Raw genomic sequence first — 20,801 nt, 5'->3', positions numbered from 1 at the left:
CAAAATTATCCTACACACGATCTGGAGATGGCAGCGATCGTGTTTGCCTTAAAAATATGGAGACATTATTTGTATGCGGAAACATGTGAAATATATATGGATCACAAAAGTTTGAAGTATATATTTCAATAGCGAGATCTAAATTTAAGGCAACGCAGATGGATGGAATTGTTGAAAGACTATGATTGTACGATACTTTATCATCCCGGTAAGGTGAATGCCGTAGCTGATGCATTGAGTCGAAAGTCAATGGGTAGTATGGCACATATTGCAGTAGCGAGAAGATCGATAGTGCAAGAATTACAGGATCTGGGTAATATGGGAGTTAAATTTGAGGTTAGTGGGTTAGATGCGCTATTGGCACATTTTAGGGTCTGACCAATACTGATGATCGAATTCGAGATGCCCAAGCTAGAGATACATTTGTAATGACGATTTTGGGGAGTGTGGGTGAGCAAGTTTCTAAGTTTGGTTTTGGGTTTGATGGATTGTTGAGGCACGGATCTCAAATCTATGTGCCAAACTTGGATGGATTAAGAGAAGAAATTCTAGAGGAAGCACACGTTGCTGCTTATGCAGTACATCAGGGAGCTACCAAGATGTATCATGATTTAAGGTCTGTATATTGGTGGCAAGGATTGAAGAAGGATGTAGAGGAATATGTTTTGAGATGTTTGGTGTGCCAACAAGTGAAGGCAGAGCATCAAAGACCTTCAGGATTATTACAACCATTACTGATACCTGAATGGAAATGGGAACATATTGCAATGGACTTTGTGACAGGCTTGCCCCAAGTAAAAGAAGGATATGATTCCGTATGGGTAATTATAGATCGGTTGAATAAGTAAGCACATTTTCTCCCAGTCAAGATAAAGTTTGGAGCAGCACAATACGCTCAAATTTATATTAATGAAATTGTTAGACTCCATGGAGTACGGGTGACCATTGTGTCCGACAGGGGACCACAGTTTACTAGTCGATTTTGGAGGAGGTTGCAAGACGAATTAAGGACCCAATTGAACTTTAGTACAGCATACCACCCTCAAATAGATGGTCAGTCAGAACGCACGATCAAAATATTGGAAGATATGTTACAAGCAATCGTGTTGGATTTTGGAGGTTCTTGGAACTTATACTTGCCTTTGGCAGAATTTGCATACAATAACAGTTACCATGCGAGTATCAAGATGGCGCCATTTGAGGCACTGTATGGGTGAAAGTGTAGGTCACCCATTGGGTGGTTAGAAGTTGGAGAAAGGAAATTATTGGGGACGGAGATGGTACAAGCAACAGTGGAAGTAGTACAAATAATTCGAGAACGAATGTTGGCCTCTCAAAGTAGACAAAAGTTGTATGCCGACAACAGACGTAGGCTCCTAGAGTTCGAAGTAGGTGATCTTGTGTTTCTAAAAGTGTCACCATGTAAAGGAGTACGAAGATTTGGCAAGATAGGCAAACTCAATCCTCGATATATTGGCCCGTTTGAAATACTAGAACGCGTAGGAGCTGTTGCTTATCGATTGGCATTACCACCGGATTTTGAAGGGGTTAATCCAGTGTTTCATGTATCCATGCTCAGAAAATATGCTCGAGACCTTTCACGTGTGATACAACATGATACGATGCTGTTGGAAGATAGGTTGAAGTACTAAGAGCAGCCTATAGTTATAGTGGACTATCAAGTAAAAAGGCTTCACTCTAAGGACATCACCTTAGTGAAAGTAATGTGGCAAAACCACTCGGTAGAGGAGGCGACTTAGGAACCAGAAGAGGAAATGCGAGCAGAATACCCATATTTGTTTCAAAGTTAAATGTACTGTTAAGTGTCTTTATGTTGATGTAATTCGAGGACAAATTTGTTTTAAGTGAGGGAGATTGTGATGCCGCAGTCATAAGAGACAAAAGAGGAGAAAAGAAAGAAGAAGAAAGAAGAAGAAAAAGGGGGGCTAGCCAAAATAGAGAAGGAAGAAAAAAGATAGCAGAAGAAAAGTCAATGCTGCCAAAAAAAGGGAGAAAGAGAAAAAGAAAGAGAAGAGGAAAGAGAAGGGAGTGGGGGGCCCGAGGGAGAGAAAGGAGAGAGGAGAAAGAGAAGAAAAAGAGAAAGAGAAGAAGAAAGGAGAGAGAGAGAGCGCGACAGAGCAGAAAAAGGAAAGAGAAAGAGAAGAAAAAGAGAAATAGAAAAAGAAAGGAGAGAGAGAGAGAGCACGACAGAGCAGAACAAAAAACGAAAGAGAAAAAAGAAAAAGAAGAGAGGGAGCATGGGGACAAGGGAGAATAAAGAGAGGGAAGAAAGAAGAGAAAGAAAAAGAGGGAGAAGGATAGAGGGAGCGCGGGGACAAGGGAGAAAAAAACAAAAGAAGAAAAAGAAGAAGAATGAGAGAATGAGTAGCGGCACAAAAAAAGAAGAAGTAGAAAAATGAAAATGAAGAGAGAATAGCTAGGTACACACGTGAGATAATAGCGAAGTAGCGTCCCGCTATTGTGAGATGAGTGGGTGCTAGATTTTAAAATTATTTCCTTATAATATATTATATAGGTGACATTTGATAGTTAACAAAATTGTGGACAGTATGGTTGGTAGAAAGCCTTAGGTTATTTGTGCTTGTGACAAGGATTTTATATCTATTTTTCTTTAAAATATATAAATATATATATCTACATGTTTTTAAATATAGGGAAACAAACCTTTGACTGGCTTTCACTTCAAAAATCGTACCTTGCAAGTTTGTGTGATGTTTGGGCCAATGGCCTTTGTGTTGGTTCATAAAACTTGATAAATTATTTATTTCACGTGACAAGCTAATTTGGTAAATATACCATGCTTTGAGATAAAATAAGCACAACATTGATTTATGATTATATTGTTTACAAATTATTATGATTTGCAAATGCTTCAAATTGCAATGATTTATGATATTTGATTTTAAAGGGGGAACTGAAGCCCTGATTCATATGGTGGCGTGGGTCGTTCCCACGAGTAGGCAAAGGGGACCTAAAGCCCCGATTTATATTTGGTGACATGGGTAGTTCCCACTAGTAGGTAAAGGGGGACCTGAAGCCCTGATTTATATTGTGGCTTGGACAGTTTCCACAAGTAGGTGATGATGATTGGATGTCGAGGTTGAAAGATTTTTTTGTCTCCTACATACAATTGTTCTCATACATGTTTATTTGGGGATTATTATTTTTAAGAATTGCAAGGTATAAAACAAAATCTCTCATTTTTATGGAATGTATTTTCTACTCTTACTCTTGAGTTTATAAACATTCCACCTTTATGTTGTTTCCCCTCTTTGCCTACTCACGGGGTCGATGATTATCACTGAGTCTATGATACTCACACCCCTCTTGTTTTCCCTTTTTGCAGGTAGAGATCAGTCTAACGTGTAACCATCGGTGCATACGGACCAGTGCAGAGTAGGTAAAGGCATCTTCTAGCCTCGTTCTGAGTCGCTCTGCTGTTTAGTGTTATGTTAAAATGAAATTTATTAGGTGTTGAAAAATGCTGTCAACTCATAAACGTGAATTATTATTATTTTGAATGGAGTAGATAGTAGTTTAATTTTTATATATTCACTTACGCACGTGATTATATGTATTTAATGAATCTAGTGAAAGTTTTAAATGAGGCTTGTTCAGGACTTTGCGAAAATTCTTTGAAAGTCTCAGATGTCGGTAGCGACCAAGGAGGGGGTCGTTACAGATACCTTCCTAGGACGATAATTATTGGCAGTCCTTTTTTCTATCTTATTCATGTTCTTTTTCCTCATATTGATTTCATTACGCACCAGTCTTGCAAGACTCCTCAAGCTCTTAAACAATGGTTTACCTCTTGGGGGAACTGATCCACTCGAAAGTCAGTTTGGGTTGCTTGTTACGCTTTCACCCTCAATCATATATCGACTCCGAGCAGTGAAATCTAGCGATCCCTCGTTAGTACTATAAGGGGTGTCGGGACTACCATCTCTTATAGACATGGTGAATGCAATAGATGCACCTTCCAACCTATACACAACCAAGCATTGATTACTTATCCATTTATACATCATAAGAACAGGTACGTTTCTAATGAAGTAAGGGCCCAAGTAGCCTCCCGTCCTTGACTTGCGTTGCGCACCCACAATCCAAGGATAAGACTCTACACGGACTCCAACAACTCCACTGATAGACACAGGAATCCCCAAGACTCAATTAACCTTAGAGCTCTGATACCACCTTTGTTACAACCTAATTCCTGGGCCATAACCGATGCAAAGGCCTAATGGGCTCAGCTCACTAAGCCCAAGCAAGCCTATTTATATAATCTTATACATTAATCCATATTTCTTTAAAATCCAAAATTCGTAAGGTTCAAATATGGTTCCTTTGAAAACAATTCATAAAACCCAATTATGCATTCAGAATGGCATCATCAACCATAATATACATATATAGCTTGACAAATGAATCTTAACATTTCACAACAAGTATTCATATACACATAATTGGACATTGACTATCAACGGAGTGACTCTGGGTACAGTTGCTAACGTTTAGTGTCATATTAAAACTACCGAGCAATGAATAGGGAGGAGCACCTCGTCCTAGGATCCAATCAACTTTAACTTAGAAAAACTTAAAACATGAAGTTTAAAAACATGAGTATAAACTCAGTGAGTGAACATAGGGAGGGAACAAGCAACATTAAGGAAAGTTTAGAAATCATGATGCACTTAAGTTAAAAAACAATGCAATTTAGTTTAATTTTTATTAAAACCCCTCATTTCAAACTTGATTAATTAATCCCTTAATGTTGAAAATACATGATCAACCATGAGGTTAAAGAAGTAGAAAATATGGTAGAAACCAAGCAAGGTAGTAACCATGACAGAAGGTTTCTCACTGCAATGAGATTCGGGCGGCAAGAACCTGAGAGTTTCTTGCTACAATACAATTCAATTTCAAGATAATTAGCAAGATTTCAAGATTCAACACGAAAGATTTCACATACATTACATCCACCTACTACATTCATAACTTTCACTTACACATGTTTATATACATATATAAACACGAATACCACGACCTCACTCAGCCAATGTGCACTCCCTACATGCACAAGACAATATCATCGTGTGCACTCCCTACATGCACAAGGCAATATCATCGTGTGCACTCCTTATACGCACACATCAACATCATCGTGTGCTCTCCCTACTCGCACACATCAACATCACCGTGTGCACTCCCTACTCTCACACTTCAATATCACTATCTACACTTTTGCACCCTGTCATCACCGGCATGTGCATCCCCCATATTGCGCACATGAACAGTTATATTTATCACACAATATTAACTATCAATATGCAACACATATATTTATATCAACATCATATAAGGATAATTCACAACATTAGCATACCATGGCAAATTTTTCTGCTTCTCTATATGAAAGAATTGCTCATCAAGAAAGGTCTCATTGATCATTGTTAAATTCCCAATGTGCTTATTAGTCTCCAATCTCAATAAATGATCTGTAACTTGATTTTTTATACTTATCATATCTCTAATTTCCAAGTTGAATTCTTGAAGCAAAAGTACCCATCTTATCAAGTGTGGTTTTGCATCTTTTTTCTCGATCAGATATTTAATAGGTGCATGGTCAGTGTAAACAATAACTTTAGTATTAATAAGATAGGAGCAAAATTTATTGAAAGCAAAAGCAATAGCAAGCAACTCCTTTTCGGTTGTGGTATAATTTGTTTGAGCCTCATTCAATGTTCCACTAGCATAATAAATAGGATGCAAAATCTTCGTTTTTCGCTGGCCTAAAATTGTGCGAACTGCATAATCACTAGCATTACACATTAGTCCAAAATGAAGATTCCAATTAGGAATAGTGATAATAGGAGCAGAAATTAATCTCTTTTTTAATTTAGCAAAAGCATCATGGCAAACATCATCAAAATTAAAAGGATTATCCTTTTCTAACAAATTACACAGTGGTTTAAAAGCTTTAGAAAAATCTCTAATGAATCTCCTATAAAATCCAGCATGTCCTAAAAAACTGCAAATGCCCTAAACAGAGGTGGGAGGTGGAAGCTTTTCAATTGTTTCAATTTTTTCTTTATCTACTTCTAAACCTTTATTAGGGACTCGATGGCCTAAGACTATGCCTTCTTGCACCATAAAGTGACATTTTTCTCAAATTTAAAACTAAATTAGTTTCTTCACATATCTCAAGTACTCTAACAAGATTAAATAAACAATCATCAAAATTATCCAAAAAAACTAAAAAATCATCCATAAATACTTCCAAAAACTTTTCAACCATATATAAAAAATTACCATCATACATCTCTGAAAAGTAGCTAGACCATTACGAAGTCCAAAAGGCATTATACGAAAAGCAAAAGTTCCATAAGAACAAGTAAATGTGGTTTGTCTTGGTTTTCAAAAGCAATAGCAATTTGATTATAACCAGAATAACCATCCAAAAAGCAATAAAATCTTTACCTGTTAATCTATCAATCATTTGATCAATAAAAGGTAGTGGAAAGAGATTTTTTCTCATGGCTTTGTTTAATTTTCTATAGTCCATACATGCTCTCCATCTAGTTATAGTTCTAGTGGGGATGAGCTAATTATTTTCATCAGAAACTACAGTCATACCTCTTTTTTTAGGGATACATTGGACTGGACTTACCCATGAACTATCAGAAATAGGATAGATAATACTTCCATCAAGCCACTTGATAATTTCTTTCTTTACTACCTCTTTCATGATCGGATTCAACTTTCGTTGATGCTCAAAGGTTGCTTTGTGATTTTCTTTTAAAAGAATTTTATGCATGCAAATTGATGGACTAATTCTTTTGATTTCTGCAATGGACCACCCAATTGCCTTTTGTAGTCTCTTAAAACTCGAAGGAGTTTATTTTCCTGTTCATTAGAAAGAAAAGAAGAAATAATTACTGGTAGTGTAGAAGAATTTCCCAAAAACGTATACCTTAAATGATTAGGCAATGGTTTGAGCTCAAGTGAATGAGGTTCTTCAATGGAAGGTTTGATTGGTAAAGTTGTGATTGATAATTCCAAAGACTCAAATTAGGATCTTGGATGGCATGAATGGGCATCAAGATGGTTAGCATATTCAAAAACTTTTTTGTCAATAATATTACATGAAGGATTGAAAGAAGTTTCCAGTGGATCTTGATGATTTTCAATAAAGACATTATGCAACAACCCCTCCTTGGTCGCTACCGGCGTTCGAGACTTTCGAGGAATTTCTACTAAGTCCCGAACAAGCCTCATTTAAAACTTCCTCTGGATTCATTAAATACCTATAATCATGTGCGTAAGTGAATATATAAAAAAAAAAATTGAACAGCTGTATACTCCATTCAAAATAATAACAATTTACATTTATGGGTTGACAACATTTTTCAACATCTAGCAATTTTGTTCCAACACAACCTTAAACAGCGGAGCGACTCAGAGCGAGGTTAAGAGATGCCTTTACCTACTCTACGGTGGACCATATGCACCGATGGTTACATGTTAGACTGATCTCTATTTGCAAAAAGGGAAAAGAAGAGGAGTGTGAGTCTCATAGACTCAATGATAATCATCGACCTCGTGAGTAGGCGAGGAGGGAAAACAAACATAAAGGTTGAATGTTTATAAATCCAAGAGTAAGCATAGAAAATACATTCCATAAAACTGAGCGATTTTGTTTTTATACCTTGCGATTCTTAAAAATAATAATTCACAAGTAGACATATATGAAAACAGTTGTATATAAAGTATTAGAAAATCTTTCAACCTCGACATCTAGTCAACATTTAAATTCAATAACAAGTGAAAAATGAAGAGTCTCAAATATAAAAAGGTGAAATAATTGATCACCAATGAATATGTAAATTTTACTTGTCGTTAAATAAAAATTGTCAAGTGCTAATGCCATGCATATTGAAATAAAAATCCACAAGGGAGCATCATCTTCGGGTAGGATTAATATAGCCCTTAGGCTTACTTTTTCGACATCATCACCTACTCGTGGGAACTACCCATGCCACCAAATGAATCGGGGTTTCAAGTCTCCCTTTTTACCTACTCGTGGGAACTACCCACGCCACCATACATAAATCGGGGCTTCAGGTCCCCCTTTACCTACTAGTGGGAACTACCTCTGCCACCATACATAAATCAAGGCTTCAGGTCCCCCTTTACCTACTCGTGGAAACTACCCACGCCACCCAATATGAATCGGGACGTCAAGTCCCCCTTTTTAAATCAAATATAAAAAATTGACAATTATAACTTTGTGCACAAAGACCACACTTGACCTAGTGTGGTAACAGGTCCTACCCAGAGTATCTCAATTACATTAAAATAAAAATCATTGCAATTTAATGCATTTGCAAAACATGACAAATTAAAAGCCGTATAATCATAAATTGAATGTTATGCAAATTTATTTCAAAGCATGGCATATCCATCAAATCAGCATGCCAAATGAAATCAATAATAATAATTTTTTTATCAAATGCCATGAACCAAAAAATGACCTTTGGCTCAAACATCCCACAAACTTGCAAGTTATGATTTTGAAGTGAAAAGCCAGTCAAAGGTTTGTTTCCCCGTATTTAAAAACATGTAAATATACATATTTATATATATTAAAAAAAACGAATTTAAAATCCTTGTCACAAACACAAACAACCTAAGGCTTTCTACCAACTCATGCTGCCCACAATTTCGTCAACTATAAAGTGTAACATATATAATATGTTATAGGAATATAGTTTTAAAGTTTAGCACCCACTCACCTCACAATAGTGGGACGCTACTTCGCTATTATTTCGCACGTGTACTTAGCTATTCTCTCTTCCTTTTCATTTTTTTTCTTTCTCCTCTTTTTTTTCCTCTCTCCCTTTACTGTCGGTCTTCCTTCCAGCCAACGCTTCTTTTTCTCTTCTTCCTTTTTCCTTTCTTTTTTTCCTTTTTCTCTTCAAGCACCGTCGCTACTCCCTCTCTCTTTCTTCTTCTTTTTCTTTCTTCTTTCATCCCTCTCATTCTTCTTCTCGATGTCGCTGCTCCCTCTCTCTTTATTCTCTTTCTTTTTCTCTTTCTTTTTCTTTTTCTTTTTCTGTTTCTTTCCTTTCTTTTCTCTCTTTTTCCTTCCCTTTTTATCGGCTTGACTTTTCTTCTTCTTTCTCCTTCTTTTTGTCCCTTTTTAGCTAGACCCCCCTTTTCTTCTTTCTTTTCTCTTCTCTTTTGTCTTTTTCCTTCTCTTTTTCTCTTCACATGTCAGCCCCTACTTACTTCTTCTCTTCTTTTTTTTTTTTTTATGAGTGGGGCTTTACACATTATTTGTTATGTCATCCACTACATTAATTGAGAAACATTCATCATGTTCATTGGAAAATTTTAAAGCTTGAAAAATACAAAATGTTACTTGTTGATCTTCAACCCTCAAAGAAAGCTCACCTTTTGTCACATCAGTTAAAGCTCGAGCTGTTCTCAAGAATGGTCTTCCAACAATGATTGGTACTTCACGATCTTCTTCCATATCAAGAATAATAAAATCTATTGGAAAAATAAACTTACCAACTTTTACCAAAACATCTTCCACAATACCATAAGGATAGGTGATGGATCGATAAGCAATTTAGCTTAATCTCTTCCAAACCTAATTTTTTATAAATGGATAATGGCATCAATTTATATTTGCACCCAAATCACATAAAGCTTTAGCAAAACAAAGAGCACCAATAGTGCATGGAATAGTAAAACTGCCTAGATCTTTAAGCTTTAAAGGAAGCTTATTCTAAATGATGGCATTGCACTCTTCAATAAGTGCAACTATTTCAAAATCACCCAATTTCTTTTTTTTAGACATAATGTCTTTCAAGAATTTAACATATCTTTGCATTTGTTCCAAAGCTGCAGCAAACGAAATATTAATATTTAACTTTTTAAACACATCAATGTACTTCTGGAATTGTTTGTTAAGTTTTTCATTCTAAAATCCTTGAGGAAAAAGTGGTGGGGGTGTAAGAGTAGCTTTTAATTATGATTTTTCTTTTGAATCTTCAACAGATTTTTCAACTACAATTTCTTTTACAGCATCTTTTTCAATTTCTTTCTCATCAGATTGAATAGAAATTTCAGAATTTAAATCCTTACTACTAACCTCTTTTCCATTACGAAGATGGATTGCCTTACCTTCTCTTCTTGGATTGGGTTTAGTATCACTTGCTAAGGTGCCATGAGGTCTAGTATTTAAAACACTAGTAAGTTGGCCCATTTGTGTTTCAATATTTCTAATTGAAGTTGCTTAATTTTGAATGAAGGCATCAGTCCTTGTCATAAATGCATCTGTCTTCGTTATGAATGCATCTGTCTTTGTCATGAACTGCATGAACATATCCTCCATTGAAAGCTTTTTCTCTAGCATAGGGACTCTAGATGGAAATCTAGGAAGAAAGTTTGACTTAGCCTCTGATGAAGACCCTTGGTTGTTATTCCATGAAAAATTAGGATGATTCCTCTAACTAGGATTATAAGTGTTGGAATAGGGATTGTTCTGTTGCCTATTTCCAACAAATTGACAAGACTCAAAATAGATGGGACAATTATCATTGGAATGTCTTTCCCTAGAAAATTCACATGTCATTAAGGAGTTCTGAATAGCATTAACACTCAGTTTATCTATTTTCTTTGTAAGAGAAGCCAATTGTGTAAAATGGTGTTTATCACATCTAATTCATAAATTTCAACAATTTTTCTAGTACCCAATCTTTTAGATGGCCATTAATAATTATTAGAAGCTATCTCTTCAAGCAAATCATAATCCTTATCAATGGATTTACTCATGAGTGCACCTTCAGTGGTAGCATCAATGGTACAAGGTCCCAACAAAGCATTATAAAAAGTCTGAACTTGTAGCCATTTTGGTAATCCATGGTGAGGACACCTTCTTATCAAATCCTTGTACCTCTCCCAAGCCTCATATAGTGATTCAGAATCAAATTGCATGAAAGAAGTGATATCATTCTGCATCTTTGCTAACTTAGTAGGTGGGAAGAATTTTGCTAAGAATTTTTTAGCAAAATCATCCCAAGTATTAATGAAACCATTAGAAAGCAAATTTAACCAACTCTTTGCTTTATCTCTCAATGAAAAAGGGAAAAACCTTAATCTTATGGCATCATCAGTAACACCATTAGCCTTGAATGTATCATAGATTTCCAAAAAATTTACAATATGAGAATTCGAATCATCATTAGGCACACCCTCAAACTAAACAGCAGTCTGAATCATCTGAATGATTAATGGCTTAATTTCAAAATTGTTGGCTTGAATAAGAGGTCTTCGAATACTAGAGTGGAGATTTTGTACTTGTGGGACTGCATAATCCCTCAAAGGCTTGGTCTCTTTCTCTTGTTGATTAGCCATTGTTTTACTTGGAGTAGAAACTTTTTTATTTTTCCTCTGAAGTCTTCAAAAAGTTTTTTCTATTTCTGGATCAAAGGGAACAATTTCCAAACTTTGCGCTCTTTACATACAACAACAAAACGTACCTAAAAATGAAAAAAAAAGTCTAAATTAGAATTAAGATTGCTTGGTATTAATATTAACAAAAAAGAATTAAAAATCAATTCCCCGACAATGGTGCCAAAAACTTGTTATTCAATTTTCTACCCACACAAGTGCACGTATCGCAAAGATAATATAGAGATGAGTAGAGTGTCGATCCCACATAGAATTAAATTAATTATTATTGGTAACCACTAAAATTAACACACCTTAATTTTATCTAAACAATTAAAATTAAAAAGAAAGATTTGAAACTAATAAACTAATTATTAAAACTAATATATCAGCAAAATTACTCTTAGTGATTACTAGACCTAAGATTATGATATCCCTCAAAACTTCATCTGAATATTGTCTCTATCTCTTAACTCAATTTAATGGATTAAGTTGCTAACCTAGAGTCCTAAATTATTTACAAGCCTCTATCGAGTTTCTCATAAAAATACCTCTCTCAATTAATTTACTATATGTTTATGCAAATTATATTGAAGAAAGATTCATCAAGTTTGTGCTTTAAATTTGGCTACGTATGGCTTATAGGTGTATGTCTACCCTATATTCAAATCAAACCACCTAACAAACTAAGTGTATTTCATCATATGCTACTCTATTCAAGGTCTACCTAAATCTCCTTCGTCAAGGATTAACTTAGGTTTCCAATTCAATCTAATTGGTGGCTAATCAACTAAAAGCATTAAGAATAGAATAAAATAAACAACTTGAATCTATCAGACTTAAATAAAAGAGAGATAAATAATTTAGACCGTATATTGAGTTCAATCATAATCTTAGATTAATAAATTAGTTCCCCATCAAGTGACACATCATCATTGAATAAAGTTTAAACATTCAAATCAAACTATGAAAAAAAGAAAATAAAAAAATAATAGAAAAACCCAAGAATTGTATTCTTGATCTCCAAATCTCCTTGAACCTTTCAAATTATTCTCAGTTTCAATGACTTTGTGGCTTAACTCTCAATTGTTAACTTGTTGTTTTCATTCCCTCCTTAAAAGTCTTCCAAAAGGTTATTTTTATAGGGCTTTAAAGTTAGGCCAAGTTGATTGAAGGAAGAAGTCAGTTTCAGCTGGGATTTCCTCTTTAGACTATGTGGGTTGTAGCCTTGCCCAATTAATTAATAGAAATTGTAATTGCTATAGGATTGCTGCAGTGCATCAACTTAGACAAGAGTTTAAACTGCCTTTTAGGCCTAACTGTGTAACACCCCGTACTTTGATATGTTGGCTAATAAAGCTTATCATATGCCAATTGAGGTTAATTAGAGTGTTTAAAAGTGATGAAGGGTGAAAGGAGTAGCTTGGAATAAAATATTTTGCACGTGAAGAAATAACGATTAAATAATAATATTTTTATTAAGGATAAATTAGCGAGATAAAAAGTGATTCGGGACTAAATGAGGGCATAATAAGACATTTTGGGTACCAATGTGACAAGTGAAAAATTTTTGAATAAAATAATATTATAATATTAATATTTTATTCGATGTTGAAATTGGTCATGAAGGGAGTCTATGGTCAATCTAAGTGGGGGAGAAGAAGAACAAGAGAATTTTGGAGAAAAATGACGTTAATGGGGCTCGCGTGTCTTTATTAAATAAAGCTAGCATGGATAAGTACATATTTAAATATTATGGTAATACCGCGTTGAAGTTTGAACTTGATATTTTATTGGTACAAGTGTTAAGGAGGAAAAATATAAAGAAATTGGAATTAAAAGATTATGGGAGGACTTAATTAAAAAAGGAAAAACCTTGGAGGGCAAAATAATAATTTTACTATTAGTTTGGTCAAAGCTTCCAAAGGAAGCTTTGTGTAATACCTCGTACTTTGATATGGTGGCTAATAAAGCTTATTGGATGCCAATTGAGGTTAATTAAAATGTTTAAAAGTGATGAAAGGTGAAAGGAATAGGTGGGAGAAAAATATGCTGCACAAGAAGAAATAATAATTAAATAATAATATTTTTTTCTTTATTAAGGATGAATTAGCAAGAAAAAAGGTTATTTGGAAGTGAACCGAGGTATAACAAGGTGTTTTGGGTGGCAAAGAGACAAGTGAAAAATTTTAAAATAAAATAATATTAAAATATTAATATATTATTCGATGTCGAAATTTTCCATGAATGAAGAATATATGGTCAATCTAAGTGGGGGAGAAGACGAACGAGGAAATTTCAAAGAAAAATGGCATTAATGGGGCCCGCATGTCTTTATTAAATAAAGACAGCATAGGTAAATAAATATTTTAAATATTATGGGGACACTGCATTAGAGTACAGACTTTATATTTCGTTTGTACATGTGTAAAAAAAGATAATAGAAGGAAATTGGGATTTACAAGAGGGTTCGGAGGACTAAATTGAAAGGATGGGAACTTAAGAAGGCAAAACAGTAATTTTCCTATCAACCTTGGTCAAAACTTCCTTTGGAAGCTCTGACCTTTCATCCTTATCCTTGGCTGATCCTTATCTCTTCAAAATGATGTTTTTTCTTCTCCATCTTCTTCCTCCCACGCCATTTCCATACTCCCACCCCATTTTCACTTTACCCCATGTAATTGAAGAGAAAAATAGAGAGAATCGGCTAAGGAAAGAAAGGAGAGAAATGTGGAAGGCTTGGGTAGTAAGTGGTTGTCACGACCCGGAACCTCCCTCGGGCCCATGACAACCGCCGCGACGTCCCCGATTGACACTCATTACCCGAAATACCAACCGGAACCCCGCAAGGCTTACATATCAGTTTCTTGCCTTTCCTGTGAGCAATCGTTGTTAAACATTCCGTTTTCAACAATTACCAATCGTTTTCGGCTCAAATAAATCAAAAGATAAATTTTTAAAAGGATTTATAGACAAATATTACTATTTAAAATATTAATTAAAATATAACATTTTTATATAAAACTCTATTTATAGAAACACGTGTAAGAAATCTTTTATAACTTGGAAGTAAAATAAATTCATATATATAATAATTTACAAAGTTATAATGTACAATAATAATTACAATGACAAGTGGCCCATGAATACACCAAGTACTGGTGATAGTAACCTACTGTCTGTGACGTAGAGATGTCAACTGGAATCCTCGACAAAATAGGGTATCTACAAGCTACCACAGACCTGAAATGTTTGGAAAGGAGGTGGGTGAGATTTTACAATCCCAATGAGTAAACAGACATTATCATAAATATCTAAAGGCGAGTAACATGGAGGCAAGTTTAAACAACAAATTACAAACCATTTCATAAGGTTTTCAATTTATTCCTTAAACCAGAAAATATTTGTAATTCTCCAAAACAATTGTTAAGGCTTATGACTTTTATTAAAAACATGGCTCAAGCCAAAAACTAATCCACGGGGATACCTTGGCCGAGGCATCTAACCGAGTCGACCAAGGTTGTTAAGATATTTACATATTAAACACGTTCTAGTTTTGAAAACAAGTCGTTCCTTGGCGTTGGCCGAGTTACACATTCACATGAGGGTTCGACGTGAAGTGAGCTCTAACACTACCCCAGAAGTTACCCTTCTCGCCTCTACAACCGGAGTAATTATGTAACCAGGTTTACCGTGCCCCTTTAATAGGCAGTACATGAAAACCCGTCACTGCAGTGACTAAACCCACCAATTTTAATAAAATTTCGACAATATAACATGGCTTTTATTTATTTACCCAACTTGCATAGTAAAAACAGCTTACATAAATTCCCAATGCAATTTATCAAATATAGCCACATATACTCATATTTCATAAGCCATTCATATGAAAATATATATTTCAAAATAATTGGCAGCCTCTAATTACTCAATTTCATAATCAACATAATATATTTTTATTTGTCACATTTATTTCTAAAACTTAAAAAATCTCGTTTAAATCTCGCTTTCATTTAATAAAATACATAAAGAGCATTTAAAAATAAACTCTAGATAATTTACAATAATAATAGGTTTACTCACCGTTTGTACAAATTAAATGCTTTCTAGGTGCCCCGATCACTGTTCATCGGGTACGACTTCCTTGCCTTTACCAGAAGGCTCTCTTCCTAGACACATTGCAAAAATTACACAATTCACCACATTGATGCTAAATCACTATATAATTGACTTAAATCCTATACTAATATATGGTATGAAATGCAATAGCCTAAAACGGCTTAAATGCGGTATTAACCTATTTTTGGCACTTTACTAGATAAATTGCTAACGCGCTCCATTTTAGCTCTAAATTGTCCCATTTTCTCTCCAACATTTCTAACCATTAAATATCAGCCAATAACTCACTAAAATCACCAAAATCAGCTCACTTTGCTCCTTGGAAAATTCGGCCAAAAATGGGACATTAATTCGGTAAATCTTAAACTTTGTTTTTCTATCACATTTATCCATTTTTCATCATTTTCTCTTCATTTCTCTTATAAAAAAAATCAGTTCATCATCATTGTACATCATTGAACATTCAGCCAAGGGTGGGTATTGTGAAAATTTCTTGCTTTCTTGCCCAATTTGATTTCTGTACACATTTAACTAACTAAAACTATCAATTTAACTAAAAATTAAAACATAAAAATTTCAAATTCCTCCCCCTTGAATTTCGTCCAGCCCTTGATATCACTTTTTGATCTCTCTCCTCAAGCATGCTAAATGGAAACAACGGCATACGAAAGGTAGAAATCAAGTTAAAATCGAAAAATCTTATCGTTAGATGCGTAAACGGACGAAAAATGCGATTTTCCCTTTGAATTTTCTAGTTTTTCTCTGTTTTTCTCTTTTCTTCCTTTCCTCTCTATTTTCTCTCTTGTCCTTTCCTTATGGCCTGCCAGCACTTAATATGGGGTTTAAATGGGATGACTTTTCATTAAAATAATATTAAATTATTAAAAAGTGTCATGTGTCATTTTCCCATTAGCCCGTTTTTAAAATTTCATCCATTTGTTTCCAAATTTTCACCATACACTTGTCCCACATATCCATAGCTTAGATAAAATTCTCAGACTTATCCAAAGTCTTGGTGGGGTACTTTTTGAAATTTACACTTTTGCCCTCGTAAAAGTGAAAAATTACATTTTTGCCTAAAAAACTGAAAAATTGCCCATAGACTTATTTTTCATCCCTTATACTCATACCATTCCCGAATTTGTCAAATTTGATCTAAATTCTCTCAAAATCTCAAATTTTGTCTGCGAGTGGCAAAATTACGATTTTACCCCTAAACATCAAAATTTTGAATTTTACCACAAATGAACCCTCAAACTCCGAACAATCATTTTTAGTCATTCCTGGACTGTAAAATATTAAATTTCATCCTACGATTCCTATTTGAACTAGTTCAAGGTTAAATCAACTCAAGTGTACCGTTAGGTACAATACCGGGTTTCATCTATTCTTAGGACTTTCCTAGCGTAATAACATGCTACTCAGTGCATGTATGTCATGACATGTGTTTATAGGGTGGGGTTTTACAATTCTACCCCCCTAAAAATAAAATTTTGACCTTAAAATTTCACTTACTAGATTCGACAAATAGATCCGGGTATTGGTTCTTCATCTGATGCTCTACTTCCCATGTCATTTCCTCTATTCGAGCACTTTTCCACAACACTTTGACCATTCAAATACTCTTGTTCCTCAATACTCGTTCCTTTCGATCCAAGATACTCACAGGTTGCACCTCGAACTTCAAATCGTCATGCAACTCGATCGAAGGTGCTTCGAGGATGTGAGAGGGATCTGGTACATATTTCTTAAGCATGGAGACATGGAAAACGTTGTGGATCTGATCTAACTCCGAAGGTAGTTCTAATCTATACACCACTGGCCCAATTCTTTCAATAATACGAAAAGGTCCAATGTATCTCGGATTGAGCTTTCCTCGATTTGCAAATCGGATCACACCTTTCATTATCCAACAAGATATCATAATTTATCACAATAATATAATCAAATAAAACTTAATACCAAAAAGAATTCGGATTTTTACCTTTCCAAGGAGAAACCTTAAGAAAAACTCTATCATCGATCTCAAACTCCAAGTCTTTTCTCTGTTTATCTGCATCGCTCTTCTGCCTATCCTGGGCTACGTTTAGCCTCTCTCGTATAACCTTGATCTTGTCATTAGTTAAATTGATCAATTCCACACTAACTAAGTTTCTTTCACCCACTTCATCCCAACAAAGTGGAGTACGACATTTTCTTTCATATAAAGCTTTGTATGGTGCCATACCAATGCTAGATTGGAAGCTGTTGTTATAAGCAAACTCCACTAACGGCAAGCATTTATCCCAACTCCCAAGAAAATCCATGACACAAGCCCTTAACATATCCTCCATAGTCTGGATAGTCCTCTCTGACTGACCATCCGTCTGTGGGTGAAAAGTAGTGCTAAATTTCAATTTGGTTTCGAGAGCTTCTTGAAATTTTGACCAGAATCGAGAAGTGAATCGAGGATCTTGGTCTGACACTATAGAAACGGGAACTCCGTGTAGCCTCACAATCTCATCTATATAGAGCTGAGCCAGCTTCTCAATAGAGTATGTACTATGGACTGCTAAAAAGTTAGCGAACTTAGTCAATCGATCTACGATCACCCAAATCGCATCCTTTCCCCTTTGTGTCCGTGGCAGTCCCAAAACAAAATCCATAGTTACATGCTCCCATTCCACTTAGGAATAGGTAAAGATTGAAGTGTACCTACTTGCCTTTGATGCTCTGCCTTAACTTGCTGACATACGAGACACTTTGCTACGAATTCGACTACGTCTCATTTCATACCCGGCAACCAATAATTCTCCCTGATAGTCCTATACATCTTGGTGCTTTCGGGATGTAATGCATAGGCAAATGAATGGGCTTATTCCATGATAGCCTATCTCAACTTGTTTCCCTCTGGAACACAAACTCTATCTCTAAACATCAAGACGTTATCCTCTCTGAGTCTGAACTCACTAACTCCCCCATCGGTCAATTTTTGAATTTCTTTTCTTAACTCATCATCAGACCTCTGAATGTCCTTGATCTGATTAAGTAACGAAGGTCGCACAATGAAGTTTGCCAATAAGGCTAGAAAATAACAACTTTGAAGTGTGGCTAAAGATGATGAAGACTTACGACTTAAGGCATCAGCTACAACGTTCGCCTTTCCCGGATGATAGTCTATCACCAAGTCATAATCTTTTATCAACTCCAACCATCGCCTTTGCCTCAAATTAAGCTCCTTCTGAGTGAGCAAATATTTTAAACTCTTGTGATCAATAAATATCCGACATTGCTCACCATACAAGTAATGCCTCCATATTTTTAAAGCAAACACCACTGTTGCTAACTCTAAATCATGGGTAGGGTAATTTGCTTCATGTTTCTTCAATTGTCGGGAAGCATAAGCTATTACTTTCTCATCCTGCATCAACACACACCCTAACCCCAACTTAGATGCATCACTGTACACCACAAATCCCTTACCACTCACAAGAAGTGTTAAAACAGGAACAGAGGTTAACCGGTTCTTTAGCTCCTGAAATCAACTCTCACAAACATCATCCCACTCAAACTTAACTCCCTTACAAGTTAGACGGGTCAAAGCAGCTGCTATTAAGGAAAACCCCTGAACAAACCTCTGATAATAACCGGCTAATTCGAGGAAACTACGAATCTTTGTCACTATCTTAGCTTGTTCCCATTGTAAAATTACCTCTATCTTCTTGGGATCAACATATATTCCAGCTCCCGATACTACGTGTCCCAAGAATACCACCTCCTGTAACCAAAACTCACACTTCGAAAACTTTGAATACAATTGTCTTTCCTGCAAAGTCTGTAATACTATACGCAAGTGGTTAGCATGCTCATCATTATCTCTTGAGTAAACTAGGATATCATCAATGAACACAATAACAAACTTTTCCAAGTAAGGGTGGAACACCCTGTTCATGAGATCCATAAAAGCTGCCGGCGCATTAGTTAACCCGAAAGGCATGACCAAGAACTCATAATGACCGTACCGAGTCCTGAATGCTGTCTTGGGTACATCTTGTTCTTTAATCTTCAACTGATGATACCCAGACGTCAGATCAACCTTAGAAAGCACTGTAGCTCCCTGTAATTGATCGAAAAGATCATCAATCCTCAGTAATGGATACTTGTTCTTAATGGTCATTCTGTTAAGCTGTCGATAATCTATACATAACCGATGTGTACCATCTTTTTTTTTCATAAATAAAACCGGTGCTCCCCACAGAGAGATACTAGGGCGTATAAAACCTTTGTCCACTAACTCTTGCAATTGTACTTTCAACTCCTTCAACTCTGCCGGAGCCATTCTATATGGAAGAATAGAGATATGGGCAGTACCCGAAAATGAATCAATAGTGAATTCTAACTCACGATCGGGAAGAAGTCTTGGTAATTCATCAAGAAATACATTGAGGAACTCACTTACTACGGGGACATTCTCCAACTTAGGTTCCTCCCTCGATATATCAATCACGTGAGCCAAGTATGCCGGATATCCCTTTCGTACCAATTTCAAAGCTTTGAAGGCTGAGATTACACAAAACGGTAATACTCGATGCTCCCCCGTAAATACAACTTCTGCTCCCTCTAAACTCTGGAGAATCACTTCTTTCTTAAAGCAATCCACTTTTGCTCGATGATAGGATAACCAATCCATACCCAAGATCAAATCAAAGTCCCGAATCTCCAAAGGGATTAAATCACCCATAAATTCTTCTTCCCCAACTTTAATACCACAGTCTCTATAATACGTATTTCTTACTAACCGCTCACCTAAAGGAGTATGCACTATAATCTCTTCCTCTAATGGTGACAGGTTCCCATCTGAGAATGATGCAAATGATATGCTCAAGTATGATCTATCGGAGCCCGAATCTATCAAAACATGTGCATCTCTATCAAACACAATCATAGTACCTGTCATTGTGCTAGGTCAAACTTGGGCTTCATCCTCAGTCACTGCAAAAACCCTTGTCAAAATCTGGGGCTACGGTTTGGAAGATGGCTGCTCTGGGGTATTACTCCCCATGCTTGACCGTATCACTAGGCCCTGTCAGAACTGTGATCTCGAAGTGTCTCTCCGCGGTATACTAAGACGAGTCAGAGGAGTAGAAGTAGCTATTGTACCCCGTCTCAACTGAAGACAATCTCTCTTGATATGCCCCTGTTGGCCGCATTGAAAACACTTC

General features: G+C 35.8%; 1 non-coding gene across 1 annotated transcript; it reads left to right on the top strand.

Annotated features, from left to right (window-relative positions):
- The first annotated feature begins 10,945 nt into the window (after positions 1-10,945).
- LOC148761760 (small nucleolar RNA R71) lies at positions 10,946-11,051 on the top strand. Its single transcript, XR_016027780.1, has one exon. It is a non-coding gene; the product is annotated as a small nucleolar RNA R71 (small nucleolar RNA).
- The last annotated feature ends 9,750 nt before the right edge of the window (positions 11,052-20,801 follow it).

This window comes from Theobroma cacao, chromosome 7, assembly GCF_053813885.1.
Source record: "Theobroma cacao isolate CCN51 chromosome 7, ASM5381388v1, whole genome shotgun sequence".
NCBI lineage: Eukaryota > Viridiplantae > Streptophyta > Magnoliopsida > Malvales > Malvaceae > Theobroma > Theobroma cacao.
This window is presented reverse-complemented; position numbering and strand designations above follow the sequence as displayed.